Here is a 21232-nt window from a genome sequence, read left to right as displayed (position 1 = left end):
GCAGATCATGCCACAGAACTGTGGCCCGTGACATGTAGAATCCGGGACTCTGCCCAAAGTGCACAATATAAGAAACTGTGTCACGCATCCAGCCAGAGCAGATTAAATTATTTTGGCAAGTCGGCGTCTCTGCTCAAAGAACATCTTGATGGGTAGATGTCTCCACCAGTCGGCTTCATCCGCGAAAACTGGAGGATACCCGACTGGCCGAAAGACATTCGCATTTCCTTTCATGTTGGGAAATTATGTGGTTGTGTATTGTTCAAAGCTTTTCTCCCCTTATAGGAGCGAAATTTTGACGCTGGGTACCACTCTGTGTGAGAAAAAAAAATTATTTCCCTTCCAAGGTGGGAACTTAACGCATTTGGTGATCTAAGATGATATCTGTAAGCCACAGTTTAGGACGCAATTTTCTAGGAAATGCAAACATGGAAATACAGCCGATTGGGTGATATAGGAAGTTACCAGAAACGTGGGAGTTTGGTACTCGAGTATCTCAAATATATGTGGGAAGTCTACTCACTGGACAACTTAGAAAATATTTGCTAGGTGAAGTGCTGGACCGCTGTTCTAAAAAATAACGTTGACCATTGTTTGGCACAGCTGTCTCATTGGCGGAGTATCATTTGCATGGGTTTTCTGAAGAGTAGAGACCAAAGATTGAATTTTTGGAACATTCGGCTTTTGGAAACTCGGAGAAAAGGACGTGGGATAAAGAGGTGAAAGAGTGCTCTGCAGAAGGCAGACTAGCATTTTCAAGGATCAGCGCAGATTAGTCTACTCAGCATCAGCTAAGACCTGTAGATGGTGTACTGAAGCAGCGAAACTGGTAGCCATGTAATAAATAATGTCGGAAGGACGGCTGTATAACTAATAAGAGTTCGCTGCCGGCCCCACTGTATGGAGCACTCAGCTCTCCGATTCTTTCGTGAACTACGCTGGCATCATCTGGGAGCACATGCAACCAGCGAAGGAGAGAGGCATTATTCAGCGCCTTGCTTTTTAAGTTTTGTAAGGTCCTGTGGTACAACACTTGGTCAAGCAGTCGAGGAGGGTTTGTCAGTTGTAAATGCCTTTCATATGTCTTTCTGGCACGATTAGGGCAATCCCTCTGCGCTGATCGACAGTTATTCGAGAACGACCTTTTGAGAAAATGGTTATTCCAATCACACTTGTTCCTTGCCGGCTTCATCATATCAGACTAGTACTAGTCTAAATTTCTTTCAATATTGACAATTGTTACTTCCTTTTGTTCTGCACTTTACCAGTCAGGTTAATGTGAAATTAGTGCCCCCTTATTTATGTACGTGCTCACAAAGTGTAATTGAGAAAACTGGAAAAACTGTATGAAAATTGGGCGAAGATTTTTCATTCAGTATTAGACGAAACACATTCTAAGTACCGTACATAATGCAACTCACTAAGCGTTGAGCGCCCAAAATGCTGACACTGGAGCCATTTTGCTACCACAGACAGATAAGGTGCACATCCTCGCTTCGCTTAAGAATGGTTACGTTGTAAATAGCCTGTCACGTGTGCCGAAAACTGATTGAGCCCTGCTGCCACTAGGGCAGTGCGTAAAGAATGTGCCTTTGTGAAAATTCTCACAGCGCGCCGTGTGAAACTAAAGATCTGCGAAAGAAGTCAGCTTGCTTTAAAAAAGCAACAATCTGTACAGTATGCACGTTCCTTGTAAATTACGAACGCCAGCAGATTCTGAGGCGAAGTGCAATTATGAGACTGCCCATGTCTCACGCAGAGAGAACTGTTGCCACAGCAACTTACAAATGCAGAAAAACGTTGAACTGGGAACCGGCTTAACAGTGAAATCGTGAAAAGTATGTCAATTCCTGAGTCACACAGCAGCCCACGCAAGACAGAGAATTTCCACTCTGCATTGGGATGCTTGGTCATGAAACGGCGATCAGTCACTGTACGGCATTCCAAATTTAGTCCGCCAATGGCAAAGTGAGAGGGGGAAAATGTTCAAGGAGTCGTCGAACTTGGAGAGAGAGGGGGATTGAAGAGGACAGTCGGTGAGACAGTGCGGAAGCAAGAGGACATGGGGGCCCTTCCATACGTCGCCATCATCCGCCTTCAGACACCGTGATAACGCTGTTTCGGCTACGCCAATAGACGGTGACGTATCAACGTGGACGCCGTTCAGGGCCCTGGCCGCACAGCCACGAGCTGCCGAACAGAGCACCACACAGGTCAGAGGCGACGCGTCATCGCGATCCAGCGCTTGCTACCGTCATCACCAAGCGACAGATGTCTGTGCAGAATGGTGGAATTATTCATTCCGCCCACCTTCCCCTGAACAACAGATTCGTGTCCAGGCCCAGCCAGATCGGCTCTGATAATTGTAATTTTTGTTTGGTTTTGTACGCAAAACTTACTGAAATAAATGCAGTCATTTTATATTTTATTCATCTAAACAGTCTGTTCCACTCGATTATCAACGCTCAAATCTTGTAACCTTTTATGTGTGATTTCCTTATTAGTGGCAGTTAGTGGCTCCCAACGTGGGGCAATATTGCGAGTATTAGTGATCAGCATGTCATTTCACGTGAGAGAGTAAACAATTCTCAATTCACTATAATAGTTTTTTTCACAAATCACGTATGCTCGTTTTTATTCTAAATCTCGTCATACATAGAGAGACATGTAATTACAAGTCAGGGGTATTTGAAACCATGTGCCTTAGGAAGTCTTAGTTCATTGTTGATATGCAAATGTGTTGTGAGACTAAATTTGTGCTGTTAAATGTTGTTTTGCACTTTCTTACAAGTGAGCTACTTCTATTCTATTAAGTTACTGCCAGCTATTAAATGCTAAGCGAAGACAGGACATTTAATAATTTCGCGAGAAACTTCTGCTACGGGTATTTTGGTCTAAGGCTTGGTGATCAAGAGAAAAGCTAGATACCACTGATAGTGTGCCATACACGTGCTGAGGGAATGAGACTGTGGAGGAATTGGAAGAGCAATACCTACTGCACTTCTCATGGTTTAGGGGAGCCACAAAAAATGGTTCAAATGGCTCTGAGCACTATGGGACTTAACATCGGTGGTCATCAGTCCCCTAGAACTTAGAACTACTTAAACCAAACTAACCTAAGGACATCACACACATCCATGCCCGAGGCAGGATTCGAACCTGCGACCGGAGCGGTCACGCGGTTCCAGACTGAAGCGCCTAGACCGCATGGTCACACCGGCCGGCTAGGGGAGCCACAGAATCATGTACATAATTCTCATTTTTGTATTGTTTATGCTGAAGGTCATATCGCAAAAAGTGAGGATAGAAATTACTCTAATCGATCTTTGGCCTTACGAACTGCTGCACGTGGTGACTTTTGCCTAATTATACCTATCATTTTTGAAGGTCTGTAACAGGATAGCAACTCAGAAAATGAATGCTATGATGATGATGATGATGATGATGACTGACAATTGGAAGAAGATTCTGCAACGGTATTACGTAGTCAAATCGGACTAAATTATTTATCTCGTGACTTCAATGTGGAAACAGGATGCCACCGAATTGTTTGGATCCAGATTGAGTACTAAGCATCTTCTACTACTCTGAGTATCATTCTCCTGTTCTAGAAACAAAGAAAAGTAATTAATAATATTCTTTAAAGATGAAGAGCTTATGATTTTCTTGCTGTGTTTTGAGGTCTACTTCAGGCGTGAGTTTTACAAGAATCTGACGCGATACAGGAAAATGAAAATGAGATTTTGTCTCAGAATGAAAAACATTTAACCAACACCTTACGCTCTGGAAACGTCGTTCCAGATGTTTTAAATGTAGCATTGTGTTATTAAATGTTTAATGGCTTTCGTAAAAACCAACACGCAGAACTCATTTGCAAAGGCCAATCTATTTACATTTTTGAAACATTGCGCGGCAGCTACATTGCACGGCAGACTAATTTCTGTGTGTGAGTTCATCAGAAGTAATTCTTCTCTCTGACGGCTCAGGCGGTACAGATTATTACGCTTTTTTAGCTCGGTTGGTGTCTCAGTGTCCGAGGTATGCAAAGTACTGAAATCGTTGCAGCATGAAGCATGCGTGGCAGATATTTTTAATGCAGTCCTGAAGCTCATTTACGATTGATATTATTTTAAATGTCAGCCTGAACTTGTTAAGTTATCATTCCACGGCTTATGCTGACAAAAATGTTATCCAATTTATGAAGAAACTCGTGATGTGAACTCGCCACAGACATGTTTGTAAAAAGGAATAGAGACTAGGTGGAGTAATTAGGCTGAACGATAAAGTCATGGAAATGTTTCCAGGGGAGCGTATTCCTGAATAACGTACTGGTCTTGACAACAACACTACGGAAGGCACTTGACATTTTTAGAGTCATTCAATAATACAAGAGAAGTGATGCCAGGCGAAAAATCTCCAAAAATTCAGTTTGTTTTGCTATGGATGCGTGAACTGAAATTCCAGTTCTTTTTTGGAAAAATGTTTACGGTTGCCTACGGAACCGTGACTGTACCCAGACGTGCACCTCTTCGTCCGAAAAATAAACGATCACGAATGGCTTTGTGTACGGCTGTAAAAATCTGCATATCGCATGAGCAGAGACCGGGCCTCCCTGCGATACTCCTGCAGCTTACGCGAAACAACCTCGGCAATATATCGGTCCACTCACATTTCCGTGAAGTCTTGACCGTCGTCTCGTACAGCACTATAAATTTGTCAACAGTTATGGCCTATTACGTTTCAAATAGGGCACAGTTTATGCCTTTTTCTTACATCTTTCCCGTTTCCCTTTGACTTACCCTTGTGCAATAGACACTATGTGTCGACTAAATGAAAGTTGTATTAAAATTCAAAACGCTTGTTTCAGAGTCACTGGTATTTGTTAGTATAGTACAATAAAGATTTATCGTCTATTAGTTGTAGATATTACGTGCTGTGAAAAAGCGTCGAAATTCGGACGAAGTGCAGAATAGACATCCCTCCGAAATATTAGTTCTGATGACATATTGAATACAGCGAATCACGTTTGCGATGACCTTTCAGTTCCATCTAAGACATGTATATATACACTCCTGGAAATTGAAATAAGAACACCGTGAATTCATTGTCCCAGGAAGGGGAAACTTTATTGACACATTCCTGGGGTCAGATACATCACATGATCACACTGACAGAACCACAGGCACATAGACACAGGCAACAGAGCATGCACAATGTCGGCACTAGTACAGTGTATATCCACCTTTCGCAGCAATTCAGGCTGCTATTCTCCCATGGAGACGATCGTAGAGATGCTGGATGTAGTCCTGTGGAACGGCTTGCCATGCCATTTCCACCTGGCGCCTCAGTTGGACCAGCGTTCGTGATGGACGTGCAGACCGCGTGAGACGACGCTTCATCCAGTCCCAAACATGCTCAATGGGGGACAGATCCGGAGATCTTGCTGGCCAGGGTAGTTGACTTACACCTTCTAGAGCACGTTGGGTGGCACGGGATACATGCGGACGTGCATTGTCCTGTTGGAACAGCAAGTTCCCTTGCCGGTCTAGGAATGGTAGAACGATGGGTTCGATGACGGTTTGGATGTACCGTGCACTATTCAGTGTCCCCTCGACGATCACCAGTGGTGTACGGCCAGTGTAGGAGATCGCTCCCCACACCATGATGCCGGGTGTTGGCCCTGTGTGCCTCGGTCGTATGCAGTCCTGATTATGGCGCTCACCTGCACGGCGCCAAACACGCATACGACCATCATTGGCACCAAGGCAGAAGCGACTCTCATAGCTGAAGACGACACGTCTCCATTCGTCCCTCCATTCACGCCTGTCGCGACACCACTGGAGGCGGGCTGCACGATGTTGGGGCGTGAGCGGAAGACGGCCTAACGGTGTGCGGGACCGTAGCCCAGCTTCATGGAGACGGTTGCGAATGGTCCTCGCCGATACCCCAGGAGCAACAGTGTCCCTAATTTGCTGGGAAGTAACGGTGCGGTCCCCTACGGCACTGCGTAGGATCCTACGGTCTTGGCGTGCATCCGTGCGTCGCTGCGGTCCGGTCCCAGGTCGACGGGCACGTGCACCTTCCGCCGACCACTGGCGACAACATCGATGTACTGTGGAGACCTCAAGCCCCACGTGTTGAGCAATTCGGCGGTACGTCCACCCGGCCTCCCGCATACCCACTATACGCCCTCGCTCAAAGTCCGTCAACTGCACATACGGTTCACGTCCACGCTATCGCGGCATGTTACCAGTGTTAAAGACTGCAATGGAGCTCCGTATGCCACGGCAAACTGGCTGACACTGACGGCGGCGGTGCACAAATGCTGCGCAGCTAGCGCCATTCGACGGCCAACACCGCGGTTCCTGGTGTGTCCGCTGTGCCGTGCGTGTGATCATTGCTTGTACAGCCCTCTCGCAGTGTCTGGAGCAAGTATGGTGGGTCTGACACACGGGTGTCAATGTGTTCTTTTTTCCATTTCCAGGAGTGTAGTTTAATTTACGGCCTTTAGATTTAACTGATTTATCGTGTAGCCGAAGTTTAATGAATTCCTTTTAGCATTCATGTGGATGACTTCACGCTTTTCATTATTTAGGGAATATATTTATAAACACATGAGTGTTAAAAGGAATTACAATTACGAACAACTTAAATGGAAGGAACACGTAGAAAATGTTGTGGGGAAGGCTAATAAAAGACTGCATTTTGTTGGCAGGACACTTAGAAAATGTGATAGATCTACTAAGGAGACTGCCTGCCCTACGCCTGCCCGTCGTCTTGTTGTTGAACCAATGCTTGTTTTATTACTGAAAGCGGATCTATTTAACTTCATCCGAGCCCTGTTGGCCGTCACGGGGTTCTTGTAGTGTTTTCACAGCTAATCTAACGCTCTCGGGGCACACGCAGTAAAGACTGTACTCCACCAGTAGAGACAATCCCCTACTTCACGCCGTTGCGCGTCTGCCACGAAGTGGACGAGCGGTTGGACTTGCTCTGTATGAGCAGAAACATTTCAAGAAAAAGAAGAAGAAGTCTTTTACTAAACCAAGATCTATGTGGCAATGAGACAATAGGTAGTGCTTGTTCCTTACAACCCTTTTCTATATAAAATAGTGAAGCAGTTGGAAATGCTTCGCGAGCGCTATCTACAGCACCATCTCAGAAACGAAAGCAAACTACCCACATTTAGGTAGACACTTGTTATAAAATATGCATGCTGTGCACCTCTCCTCTCTCTCTAGCAACACTTGTTTCTTCCACATTCTGCCCTCCAGTTTGAAATCAACTATACTCATATGTGTGCACTGTACTTCGTATTTTTAAATTCCTTGATCGCTTCACTTGTTACTTCTGAAATAGACGAGATTGTAGGACTTCAGGCTGCCGATGGTTTGTGTTTGACCAGAGCCACTAATAATAATAGTTTCTAATGTTGTGTTCTGTCAGTTTGTTCATTGTCGGAGGAGGCAATTACGTTAGATATGTAAGCGTATCTCACGTATCACTTTCAGTTTTACTATCATGTTAAGGAAGATGCTCATACATTCGTTTCATAAGCTGTAAACTCCACCCACTGTGTCAAGAGTTAATGCCAGTAATTTATGAAAATTAATTGTTAGCAATTTATGTATAATATTAGCATCCCATGAAATAGTAATAAAAGTAACAAATATTTGACCAGCACTTTACTTTCATGATAGATACACAATAACCCTTCTTGTCGTCACCACTAACTTTTCGCGTTACAGGCAAGATAACCTCATCGCTAGATTATGTTGTGGCCCACAACCTGTCACTATGAATCTAGTCTTCATTATTTTTGGCTGGCGAGAGAGGCGGACATTCCCCCGCCCGTATTAAACAATTATACATGGTAGTCCATTGATAGTGACCGGGCCAAATATCTCACGAAATAAGTGTCAAACGAAAAACCTACAAAGAACGGAACTCGTCTAGCTTGAAGGGGGAAACCAGATGGCGCTATGGTTGGCCGGCTAGATGGCGCTGCCATAAGTCAAACGGATATCAACTGCGTTTTTTTTTAATTTTATTACATATTAGTGTAGTACGTAAAGAAATATGAATGTTTTAGTTGGACCACTTTTTTCGCTTTGTGATAGACGGCGCTGTAATACTCACAAACGTATAAGTACGTGGTATCACGTAACATTCCGCCAGTGCTTCGTAATACATTACCCATGTTAAAATGGGCCGTTTACCAATTGCGGAAAAGTTCGATATCGTGTTGATGTATGGCTATTGTGATCAAAATGCCCAACGGGCGTGTGCTGTGTATGCGTCTCGGTATCCTGGACGACATCATCCAAGTGTCCGAACCGATCGCCGGATAGTTACGTTATTTAAGGAAACAGGAAGCATTCAGCCACATGTGAAACGTCAATCACGACCTGAAACAAATGATGATGCCCAAGTAGGTGTTTGGCTGCTGTCACGGCTAATTTTCTCATCAGTAGCAGACAAATTGCGCGAGAATCGGGAATCTCAAAAACATCGGTGTTGAGAATGCTACATCAACATCTATTGCACCCGTACCATATTTCGATGCACCAGGAATTGCATGGCGACGACTTTGAACGTCGTGTACATTTCTCCCACTGGGTACAAGAGATATTAAGGGACGATGACAGATTTTTTGCACGCGTTCTACTTACAAGGGAACATCCCCATCGCACCCCCCTCAGATTTAGTTATAAGTTGGCACAGTGGATAGGCCTTGAAAAACTGAACACAGATCAATCGAGAAAATAGGAAGAAGTTGTGTGGAACTATGAAAAAATAAGCAAAATATACAAACTGAGTAGTCCATGCGTAAGATAGGCAATATTAAGGACAATGTGAGGTGAGGAGCTCTGTGGTCCCGTGGTTAGCGTGAACAGCTGCGGAACAAGAGGTCCTTGGTTCAAATCTTCCCTCGACCGAAAATTTTAACTTTTATTTTCAGTTTATGTGAAAAACTCTTATGTTTTCATCACTTTTTTTGGAGTGATTATTAAATCCACAAGAAAACCTAAATCGGGCAAGGTAGAAGAAACTTTTCACCCATTCGCCAAGTGTACTAGTTAGGTGGGTCGACAACATATTCCTGTCATGTGACGCACATGTTGTCACCAGTGTCGTATAGAAAATATCAGACGTGTTTTCCTGTGGAGGAATCGGTTGACCTATGACCTTGCGATCAAATGTTTTCGGTTCCCATTGGAGAGGCACGTCCTTTTGTCAACTAATCACACGGTTTTGCAGTGCGGTTTTGTGGTGCGGTCGCAAAACACAGACACTAAACTTATTACAGTGAACAGAGACGTCAATGAACGAACGGACAGATCATAACTTTGCGAAAATAAAGAAAGCAAAATTTTCAGTGGAGGGCAGATTCGAACCAAGGACCTCTCGTTCCGCAGCTGTTCACGCTAACCACGGGACCACGGCGCTCCTCGCCTCAGATTGTCCTTAATATTGCTTATCTTATGCATGGACGACCCAGTTTGTATATTTTGCTTATTTTTTCATAGTTCCACACAACTTCTCCCTGTTTTCTCGATTGATCTGTGTTCAGTTTTTCAAGGCCTATCCATTGTGCCAACTTATAACTAAATCTGAGGGGGGTGCGATGGAGATGTTCCCTTGTTAGCGACGAAGCGTTATTCACCAACAGCGGTAACGTAAACCGGCATATTATGCACTGTTGGGCAACGGAAAATCCACGATGGCTGTATCAAATGGAACATTGGTGGGAGGAAGGATAATTGGCCCCCATTTTATCGATGCCAATCTAAATGGTGCAATGTTTGCTGATTTCCCACGTAATGTTCTACCGAATGTTACTACAAGATGTTTCACAGCATGACTTGAATGGCGATGTACTTCCAACATGATGGATGTACGGCACATAGCTCGCATGTGGTGGAAGCGGTATTGAATACCATGTTTCATGACAGGTGAATTCGTCGTCTCCGGATTTCTTTCTGTGGGGAAAGTTGAAGGATATTTGCTATCGTGATCCACCGATAATGCCTGGCAACATGCGTCAGTGCATTGTCAATGCGTGTGCGAACATTTCGGAAGGCGTACTACTCGCTATTGAGAAGAATGTCGTTACACGTATTGCCAAATGCATTGAGGTTGACGGGCATCATTTCGAGTATTTATTGCATTAATGTGGCAGTTACAGGTAATCACGCTGTGACAGCATGCGTTCTCAAAGATGATAAGTTCACAAAGGTACATGCATCACATTGGAAAAACCGAAATAAAATGTTAAAACGTACCTACGTCCTGTATTTTAATTTAAGAAACCTACCTGTTATCAACTGTTGGTCTAAAAATTTGAGCCATATGTTTGTGAATATTACAGCGCCATCTATCACAAAGCGAAAAAGTGTTTCAACTAAAACATTTATTTTTCTTTACGTACTGCACGAATGTGCAATAAAAATGGGGGTTCCTTCGTGGTCTCGCGGTTGCGTTCTCGCCTCCCGAGCACGTGGTCCCGGGTTCGATTCCCGGCGGGGTCCAGTGTCATCTAGCGGTCGAACCATAGCGCCATCTGGTTTTCCTCTTCAGGCTTGACAAGTTTCGTTCTTTACAGTTTTTTCGTTTGACTCTTATTTCGTCAGATATTTGGACCTGTCACGATCAATGGACCACCCTGTATACGAGGCGAAAGAGTTACATGTTTTACCCAGTTATTATCCTTCAAAGTAGTCACCAGCGTTGTGTAGAAACCGTTGTCAGCGATGTGGTAAGGCGTAGTTAGCAGAGCCTGTTCTGTTGATTTTGTGAAAGGAGCCGTCTATTGCCTGCCTGCGGAACAGTTCTGAAGCGAATGCCACGAAGTGGTTCGTTCATCTTCAGAGTGAAATCAAAGTCACAAGGACTGAAGTCCGGGGAGTATGGTGGATGGTACAGTACTAACCCGTCACATCGATCGAATAGAGCCGCCGCAGCTTGCGCTGTATGCGCCCGCGTATTGTCGTGCACGATGATTGGTGGCTTGCACAGAAAGTGTCGCCATTTCTTTCGCAAAGAAGTGCTGGTCGCAGATGATACTACAGAAACGAACAATAGTACTGTGTATTGATGGTCTGCCGTGGAGGAGCGTAATGCGTTATGATAACACGATCTCAATCGCACACGAGAATCACCGTAACCTTACACCGCATCATTCGCACCATGAACAGAACAGGCACTGCTAACGGTATACTACGCCTTCCGAAGGGCAGTAACAGGTGCAAACATGTAACTCTTATGTATAGGTTGAGAATAAACAGTTGCCACTATGTATGTTCCAACCCTTGTATACAGGGTGTACATAAAGTCCGGGTACACTTCGAATTATTTATTGCACAATATCTATACACTCTACAGATGTCGTACGTATTGCATTTTGAACAGACACACTGATAGCTTTTTTTTACGAACATTCAATATGCGAACCCTGAGTGACCCGGCAGACGTCAATATGGTACTCGAATTCCTGCCATACCTGTTGCAGCATGGCATCGTCGACTGTGGCAGTCGCTTCCCATATTGTCTCCCACAGCTCTCGTGGTATAGGTGGTACATACACCTGATCTTTAATGTCTCCCCATAGAAAAAGTCACACGGAGTGATATCTAGTGATGGGGGTGGCCATTTTATGAAAAAGCTGTCCCCTTGTGTAGCACGGCATCTGCACTTGCCACGTTTACGACTAGTGCTGACTATCGGCATAATACCAAACCACACTGTGGCGATATACATGAAAAAAAAAAAACTTTCAGAGTTTCCCTTCTTAATGACATATGTATGATATCTGTACAATGGGTTGGTTTTTGTGCAATAAATAATTAACTGTGTTGTTTAGGGCCAATTGTCTATTTTCGCACCATTCAGATATCTATTATAAACAGTTCTGGAACTTGTTTTGATCTTCTGATGGCTTTATTAGTCGATAAACAACGGCATCATCTGCAAAAAACCTAAGACGGCTGCTCATATTGTCTCCCAAGTCGGTTACATAGATAAGGAACAGCAAAGTTTCTATAATACTACCTTGGGGAACGCCAGAAATCACTTCTGTTTTACTCGATGACTTTCCGTCGATTACTACGAACTGTGACCTCTCTGCCAGGAAGTTACAGATCCAGTCACATATCTGAGACGATATTCCATAAGCACGCTATTTCACTACGAGCCGCTTGTGTAGCACAGTTTGAAAAGCCTTCCGGAAACCCAGAAATACAGAATCGATCTGAAATCTCTTTTCAATAAAACTCAGCACTTCACACGAAGAAATAGCTAGTTGTGTTTCACAAGAACGATTATTTATAAACCCATGTTGGCTGTGTGTCAATAGACCGTTTTCTTCGAGGTAATTCATTATGATCGAACACAATATATGTTCCAGAATCCTGCTGCATATCGACGTTAATGATATGGGCCTCTAATTTAGTCGATTACACCTACTACTTTGCTTGAATATTGGTGTGACCTGTGCATCTTTCCAGTCTTTAGATACGGATCTTTCGTCGAGCGAACGGTTGTATATGATTGTGAAGTATGGAGCTAATGCATCAGCATTCTCTGAAAGGAACCTAATTGGTATACTGTCTGGACCAGAGGACTTCCTTTTATTGATTTAAGTTGCTTCACTATTCCGAGGATAGTTACTTCTACGTTACCCATGTTGGCAGCTGTTCTCAATGGGAATTCTGGGATATTTACTTCGTATTCTTTTGTGAAGGCATTTCGGAAGGCTGTGTTTAGTAACATTGCTTCGGTAGCACTGTCTTCGATAGTATCGCCATTGCTATCGCTCAGAGAAGGCATTGATTGTTTCTTGCAGCTAACATACTTCACATAAGACCAGGTTTCGATACAAAGTTTCGTTGTGAAAACTGTTACAAGCAATTTGCATTGATGGCAGCGCTAAATTTCGAGCTTCTGTAAAAGATCGCCAGTCTTGGAGATTTTCGTCTGTTTATACTTGGCTTGTTTGCTTCGTTGTTTCTGCAACTGTGTTCTGACCTGTTTTGTGTACCAAGGAGGATCAGCTCCGTCGTTTGTTAATTTATTTGGGGTAAATCTCTCAATTGGTGCCGATTCTATTTCTTTGAATTCAAGCCACATCTGGTCTACACTAACATTATTAATTTGGAATGAGTGGAGATTGTCTCTTAGGAAGGCGTCAAGTGAATTTATATCTTATTTTTTGAATAGGTATATTTTTCGCTTAATTTTGGAGGATTTGAGGGTTGCAATACTCAGTCTCGCTACGACAACCCTGTTTTCACTAATCCCTGTATCTGTTTTGATGCTCGTTATTAACTCAGGATTATTTTTTCCTAAGAGATGCAGTGTGTATTCATAACCGTTTACTATTCGCGTGGGCTCATGAATTAACCGTTCGAAGTAATTTTCAGAGAATTCGTCTAACATAATTTCGGTTGATGTTTTATCCGTACATCTGGAATCAAACATGTATTTCGCCGCTAACATTGATGGTATCTGACCGGTAATTCTGATAATGGTTGGGAGAGAGGGGGGAATAGCTAATATCTGGTTGCACACAGGGGTAGTACTCTCAGTGGTCTGAGAAAGATTGGGAATCGCTGCTGAGAAGAGATCTGAGGAGAGGTTCGTACTGCTTACTGCCACAGCCGTCGGCTTACAATTTGTAAGCGCTAGTGAGACTGGCAAAACCGGTTTAGCCAAAAAGACCATGTATGCCAAGACTAACGACTTCAGAACTGTTACACTAAGCTGCACCACAAACTGCGTCGTTTGGACCGGTAACGGCAGCTATAAGCTGTGTGGTGGCCCCCTTGATACGATCATGGGATACCTTGCACATGGTAAAATAGCTGTCCTGCTGACATTCGTGTTGCGAGCAGGTAAGCAGGTTACCTGTCCGAGGTTGACGAAGCCGTTGCGGCGGGCAACGTCGTCGGCAGCGGTCGCGCCGCCCTCGACGCGCACGGCGAACTGGTTGAGGAAGACGCCGGGGGCGGGCGCCGAAGCTGCCCCCAACGCCGCCGCCAGCAGCGCGCATCGCAGCCACAGCCCCATGGCCGCCTCCAGCCGCCGCTACGGGCTCATGGCTGCCCAGCGCCGTCCCACTGCTGCAACACACCGTGTCACAACGTGTAAGCCAACTAGCCTGCTGATCAGTTTACAAGACAACACGGTTACAATTAAACTTTCGCTGTTTTATCCTATTTAGAGGGAAAACTATTTATCTTATGGTTACCCAACTCTATAGGAATGACCTGAATGATGAAAGTATTGATGCCCACAGCTGTACTGTAATCCAATGTCGTTTGTTCTAAACATGCAACCAATTTCGGCTCCAATATGCGTAATCTTCAGGTCCCAAGCATAATCGGCCATCAACGTAGGAACCACAATGGCAAGACCAACAGTCTTCAAATGGAACTAATACATCCTATTAAGCATATTACCCCAGCATGTGCAACCATCAAATTAGACTTCAGTGCGGTCGAAGTCAACTGCATTCCGTACCTTCGTACAAGTAACAAGCCCACCAATGGTTGTCTGGCTTTGCTGATTGCACATGCTGGCGTAACGTGTCCAGTAAGTTGTACTGAAGACTCCGTTTGTCTTTGTCAATGCGGTTCGTACGTTGATGACAGATTGCGCTTGGGGCCTGACGATTACGCTTTTTGGAGTACCATGTTTTGAAGAAACGACATTGGATTACAATACAGCTGTTGGTTACAATTATTACTATTCAAGTACTTTGTGTCCGCCTGTTGTCCCACTGTCCTCGATGGGTTAGCAGAGGTATTGGATGTTCAGACTATGCATATTAGTAGTACTAGGTTAGTGCACAACTTCGTAGAGTTGTTGTTTCGCATGTTGGTGTGAGTTCATTCATCGATTCTCTCTCTCTGTTTTGTTTTTTATTTGTAGTTCACTAATGCTTTTTGAGTTTACATATTGTTGTTTTGTCATTTGGAGATGGTGAGTGGAGTTATGGACGCTAGAAAATGGAGTGCCAAGAGGAGAAATCGGAACATTTGCGACATGTTCTTCTGTTTGAGTTCATTAGAGGGGTAACAAGAGCAAGGCAGCCAGAAACATTAGTCGTGTTTGGGGATAATGCCACTGTACAGAGCAAGGCAATAAAATGGTTTTCTCATTTTGAGGAGGACAGTTTTTGACATTTGACGTTCAAGAAGACCTTCTGGGTTTCATGAAGATCTTTAAACGCATTAATCTACAATGACCCTTGTCGGTGTAATCTAGAACTGCTAAATGTGATGAGCTGTGATAATTCCACCATCGGGCGAGGTTTACATACAAGTGGGAATTTTAAAAAATTGGTTGTATGGGTACCGCATGCTCTAATCCAAAACCATACAAATCAGAGAGTTGCTATGCACGCTTGTACGCTTGTTCGTCATAAACTGGCTCAAGGATAACCCCAACCATTCGTATCCCGTACCGTTACTGCTGACGAGAAATAGTGGAAATGAAAGTAATGTTTGACGTCAAAGAAAGCAGCAACCCCCAGAACATACACTTGCGTGCATCTACAAAATATGACGTTATACATTTGATGGAACACCGACGGTGAGGTGTACTACGAACTGCTTCCGCGAGTTGTAGCCTTCTTGCTGACACTTGTTAACATCTTAGACTTTTTGAGACGCAGTCCAAGAACAATCACTACAAGTACTGTGTGAATGATGCTATGTTAGAACTCCCGCTGTCCTCCTGCTAGACACAAAGTCATTCCACGCCCACCTTATTCACCTGGCCTTGCGCCCTCATATTTTCACCTTTCCCACTCTCTATCGAAAAGCCTACAAGGAACTTTCTTTCCGGATGGAAACGCGCTCCGAACATGGCTCGGCGAGTTCTTCCCCACAAAACCACGTGATTCCAACAGATGCGAAATCGAAAAGTAACCCCAGCTTTGGCAGATTCTTGTAAATAGTGAAGGAAAATTTATTATTGATGGTTAAAGCCTCTGTTACGTATACCTGTTGTGTTTATTAAACGTACGGGAAAGCGTTTCGACTTTTTGCACCAACCCATTACTAATATGATGAACTGCTTTCAGACGCCGGGCTTTTCTCTCAAAGATATTTCATCAAAACGACAGCACTAGTGCTACCGCTTTCTGCGATGTACGATGCATTAAAGGAATACGAAGAAGTATTCTTTTCGCACCTGGGTTGAGGAACGTGATTTGTAAGTTCGAATAGACTGGTGATTCGGGAATTGGTCCTGGGAGGAGCCGGTGGCCTCTTGCGCCACAATTAGTTTAAGTTACTGTTGTCAGGGCTGAGAATGTTTGACACAATGTGTGATCCTCAAGTATTGCACAAGATTCGTCGTGACAGCTGAACATTTCATCCCACGTGAGATGTTTCGGGTAGCAGTAGAGCAACTTGTAGTGTGGCTCCAGACTGTCGTGAATGCAGGTTTTGGTAACAATGAGCAACTTTCGTAGCCTGTAATGTAAGTATGATACGCAATAAATAGATTTTCCCTCTCATGTGGAAATGAAAATGTGTTCCTTTCAGTGGTTTAAGCACTATTTCTCTGCAGCGTTTCTTAGAAATATTTTCATAATGCTTCATTTTCCTACGACAACTCTCTTTTCACGGGGGACCTCTCAAGTAGCGAAAATTTATTAAACAACCATGTACTTCCAACCACTCCTGATCTTCCAGAGGCGCTCGATTTCGCGAATGCAACACTGGTACAACAAACCATGCTAGCACGTCGACGTTTCTCGTGCCAAAATGGTAATGAATTGGATCTCTGCGAGGAGAGTCAAAGAGGATGGAAATTCTTGACCCTGTCAGGCAGAGGCGGTGCAGAAACATGTGCGTACCTTTTTATTCCCCTCGCATGCGGTAGGCATGGTCTTACAGACTTAGTAACTTTATGTGATAATATTAGCAAGGCTAGCCATGGTCAAGACTGTGGAAAAGGGAAAGAATTATCAATCCAGTTGAGCCGTGGTAGAATTTGCTGTTTTGAAGAGCGCGCAGCAGCGCGTATTGCGAAGCAGTCATCCTCCGTTTCTGGCGGTGGCGCCGCTGTGGAAATCGCAGCTTTGGTGTCTGCCTCTGATGGAAAAGGGGAAAGGCTGCCTTTTCACGTGCATTTAAGGGGCGCTATAAGCTCGCGAAGGTCAGTTGGTCAGTCGGAGTGAGTCTGGGTCACCCTCGCGTCACCAGTTTCTGGTCTGTCTCTAGTTCGCATTTGTGCGGCAGTTAGTGTCTGTCTGTCGTCGCAGTGCTAGTATACCTGTCGTTTGCATCAAGCTTTAAAGCCAGAAAATGAGAGTCTTGCCACTCAGCCAATAACAGAACTCAGCTACTGGTCGCCTGGTCGAGGCTGAGTTCCTGCATCTGAGTCTGCGCATTAGGCTGCCAGTCTGCTCTAGTTGCTCGGGCAACGGTCATTGGTGGTTGGATCGATCGGTTGGTCGGTCGCGCACTGAGACACGAGATGACTTGTGCGCCTTGAGCGTCGGCGCATGAGAGGTCGCCACGTGAATCCAGTGGGCCGCGTCGTATAGCTAGGGGTAGTGACGCTTCACAGCCGACACAAGAGCAACAGGAGTCAACCCACGACATCGGTCTGGCCGGTGCGAGCTGCGACGCCGTGAGGCGGGAGATCGGCGCGCCTTCCTGCGATCGTTGAAGCGGACGGTTCGGGAGAGCGTTTTGGGGGTGCTGGGCCAGGTCTTCGCCAGAAATCGCAGTTTATTAGAAGTTAAGTGATTGGAGATACGTTGTTTCATTTACTTGTTAAATTCTACTTGTTTTCTTGGTGAGGTCACCAGCCGCATTGTTTTGGGGGTCGTTCCACCATTCTTCTCTGTTTGCCCACCCGTGGGAAGGTGGTTATTCATGAATTGGGTGGTCCGTTTTTCCCTTGTTGAGTAGGGGCGGGTTAGAGCAACCTGCGGTTCTTGTTGTTCGGTAATAACCCTGTCAATCGCCTATACGTTAATAGCTGCCTCTGTCATGTTTGTCGGATTCGGTGTTAACGAATTTATTTCTTAAGGTGTAAAGGCAGAATTCCTGAAATATGTTTTTATCTTGCCTATCATCTTGAGAGGCGGTATATGTGTGATATAGAGCATGTTTGTATATTTTATTTAAGACTGAATTTCCTGGGTTTTTATTTAAATGGTCATTTTAGTGTATAAAGTTGCCACCCTTCGACCGTAAGAGTTTTCTTTTAAAAACAAGTTCCACTTTCGGTTGCAAGTAATTTTTTTAATGTGAGTGTTTTGTACCATTTCCATCCCTCTTACGGGGTGTATATTTTGTGTGTTTGTGTTAGTTGTTAAAATTTTTAGTTTAAAGTAATCTGGTGTGTTGCGGATTTCCACCAGTGTAGTATTTCGGAGGTTATTGTGAGCGGTCGTGACTATAGCCGTGTTAAAAAGGAGAGGCAAGATTCTCAGCCCGAAATCCCATACTGTCAAAAAAAAAAAAAAAGTTATTTCTGCCTCTGAATAAATTGTAACTTGATATTTAGAATGTGCTTTCAAATTATAATTTTTAAATATTTTTTTTTAAAAAAGGAAAGGGTTTTTAGGAGTAAAATTTCCATTTATTGAAAGAAATTTGTTTTCATTAGTTACCCACTGACAACTACTTCCACGCTCACATAGTGTGATTAAATGTGTTAATGTTCTTGATGAATCGCCTGTAAATAAAGTAAAATCCTTAAGAAAAGATTTTGAAAGTAAATCCACGGTTCACCAGTTTTTATTTGTCTATATCACGAGTTTTTAAAATGGTACGATAGGTTTCAGTTGTGCTAGCGACCATCGTCGTGAAATAGTGTGACGGAATGTAACATGTCTCATGTTACATAATCAAGTCCTTAATGAATCTAGTACTTGATCCTATAATATGCGATGTGTTAAATTTTGTAACGATATACACTGCTGGAAAAATAAATCAGTACACCCTTTTGAGGTTTATAATTCCCTCGAGATTTTTTGCTGTAGCAGTTAGTATCGACTACATGAAGTGATTGCATTCACTGATCAATAGCAAAGGTTCTGAAGTACTGAAGTACCAAGTATCGACATATTCTGAAGCACCTACATGTGGCGTAGCCTCCGAGGGCAGCAATGCGGCCGTTGGCTCTAGCATCCTGTCGATGCTGTAGCGTGTGTGGAGGACGGTCTAAGGGTGTGCGTGCCCATAGTCCCAATGTTAATAACCGGTTCGAAACAGCTCGTGTCGACACGTCCGGTCTCACAAGCCCCTTTATGTGAGCTGTGGTAGCTGTACGATCTGCCACTGCTGTCCCTACAATACAACGATGCTGGTGGGCGTCGGTGTTGCGTGGACGTCCAGAACCTCGTCTACGGATGTGAGCTTCACCACGTCCAAGTTGTGTGGCGGTTCTCAGGAAGGATAATAATACCTCCATTCGGAGAGACACAACTTTAGCCCTTTCAAACTCGCTCAGTTGGCCTTAGGAAGCTCGAGTGCATCTCTGAGGTATGGCCGCCTGCTTGCTACACACATTTGCACCACGCTGAGCCCTCTTGACTGTGAGCATTCCCTGTTAAATTTCAGACACGTTTAGCATTCTGGTAGCCTAGCCAGTACGCCGTCTGTTGGTGGATGACGTTGAAACCACTATAATTACAAGAGATATATGCCGTTATCGGATCAAAATCGACATCGTCGTTCCAGGTGTACTTTTCTTGTAACAGTGTATTAAAGCCTGTAGATGATTGGTACCATCTTGGAAACCGATGACATAATTTTATAAACTCGCGATTTAGAGAAGTGTAAAGCATTATCAAATGTCACATAAATATTAAGGTATCATAACCACATCTAAAAGATAAATGATTTGTTCACTGATGCATAATCAAAGTTTGTAATAGTTGATGTAACATCAGCTGCTACAACACCTAGACGGCATACCAAAGTGATTACCAGAAAATACATAAATAACACTTATACAATGTTTATTCTAAAAGTAAGGTCTGTTTGATCTAAGACTAATATTCATTGCAAAATGTTTTTACATGTGATTTTACTTTAATGACCCGCCGGATAGCCGAACAGCCAAGATCCGCTTCTGCGATTCGGGTAGAAGCAGCGGCCAAGGATTGAATCCGTCCGGCGGATCGACGACGATTGTCATTGTTTGGACATGGTTTCTTGGATATTTCTCACATCCAAATAGGTAAATACCGTGCTCGTTCCCACGACCAGCGTAAAATATACGATGTGAAAACATGTAGAAAAAGATCTCTTAAGTGTTAAAGTCCTCTGCTCTAGCCACAAACAAATGGGATACATAAATTACGTCCTTTGGGAGACAATTCAGAAAGGCGTCAGGGCATCCACTAACTGTGCTCCAGTGCATACAAAAGTATTGACCCTGTAACAGTGTTGGATATGGCAATAATGATCAATGGGAATATTTTACTTTACTAGAAAACTGATTCATTTTTAGGGTTTCGTACTTCATGCGGTAAAACGCTTTCTTTCCGTCTTCCTATCTATCTCTTTGTCTATTTCTTTGTCCGACTGTTATGAAATCTGTTTCCCAGGAACGGGTGACGATATCAAGTAGCAATTCATGTCACATACTTAGGTCTACGGTCCCTGAAAAAATTTAAGCTCCAAAACCTGTGCAATCAAAATATATGGCTATTTATATCGAATGTTTGGGTATTCTCAAATTCACCCATCAAAACCTATACACAAAGGGCATATATAATTGTCAGTCTTGGTGATATATACCACTCCAATACGTGCCTAGAGATCGGATTACGATACTTCTGCCTTCCCTTTAAACCAAAGTTCCCCTGTAAACGATGTGAGGTGTGGACAGAAACAACACGTAGTTCGGATTCTACGTTAAACTGTAGGTCCTCTTTCCCCGGTTTGATAACTGCGGCACGATAGGGACACGCAAGTCTTCGAAGTAGCGTGCAGTAGTAAGACTTGCCACAGGCCACTCTATCACACTATTTTTATCATTATCATCTACAAACACAATTAAGTTCACACGGGACCCTCTGGACACTAATCCTACCGGCACTTTTTCGGTGTTCTTATATACTGACGTGACAGATGTAATAAGACAGGGATATGAAAATATGCATATGGCGGTATTATTGCGTACACAAGGCATAAAAGGGCAGTGCATTTGCGGAGCTGTCATTCGTACTCAGGTGATTCATATGGAAAGCTTCCCA

The 21232-nt window shown here is 43.9% G+C and overlaps 1 protein-coding gene across 1 annotated transcript in view; it reads right to left on the bottom strand.

Annotated features, from left to right (window-relative positions):
* Positions 1-14026, bottom strand: part of LOC126095496 (furin-like protease 2) — a 707292-nt gene extending 693266 nt beyond the window's left edge. Inside the window, exon 1 of the mRNA XM_049910285.1 lies at positions 13906-14026. The gene's annotated coding sequence lies outside the window, so the exon portion shown is untranslated. The remainder of the gene's footprint in view (positions 1-13905) is intronic.
* Positions 14027-21232: the final 7206 nt, after the last annotated feature.

The sequence above is a fragment of the Schistocerca cancellata genome, chromosome 8 (assembly GCF_023864275.1).
Source record: "Schistocerca cancellata isolate TAMUIC-IGC-003103 chromosome 8, iqSchCanc2.1, whole genome shotgun sequence".
Lineage (NCBI taxonomy): Eukaryota > Metazoa > Arthropoda > Insecta > Orthoptera > Acrididae > Schistocerca > Schistocerca cancellata.
This window is presented reverse-complemented; position numbering and strand designations above follow the sequence as displayed.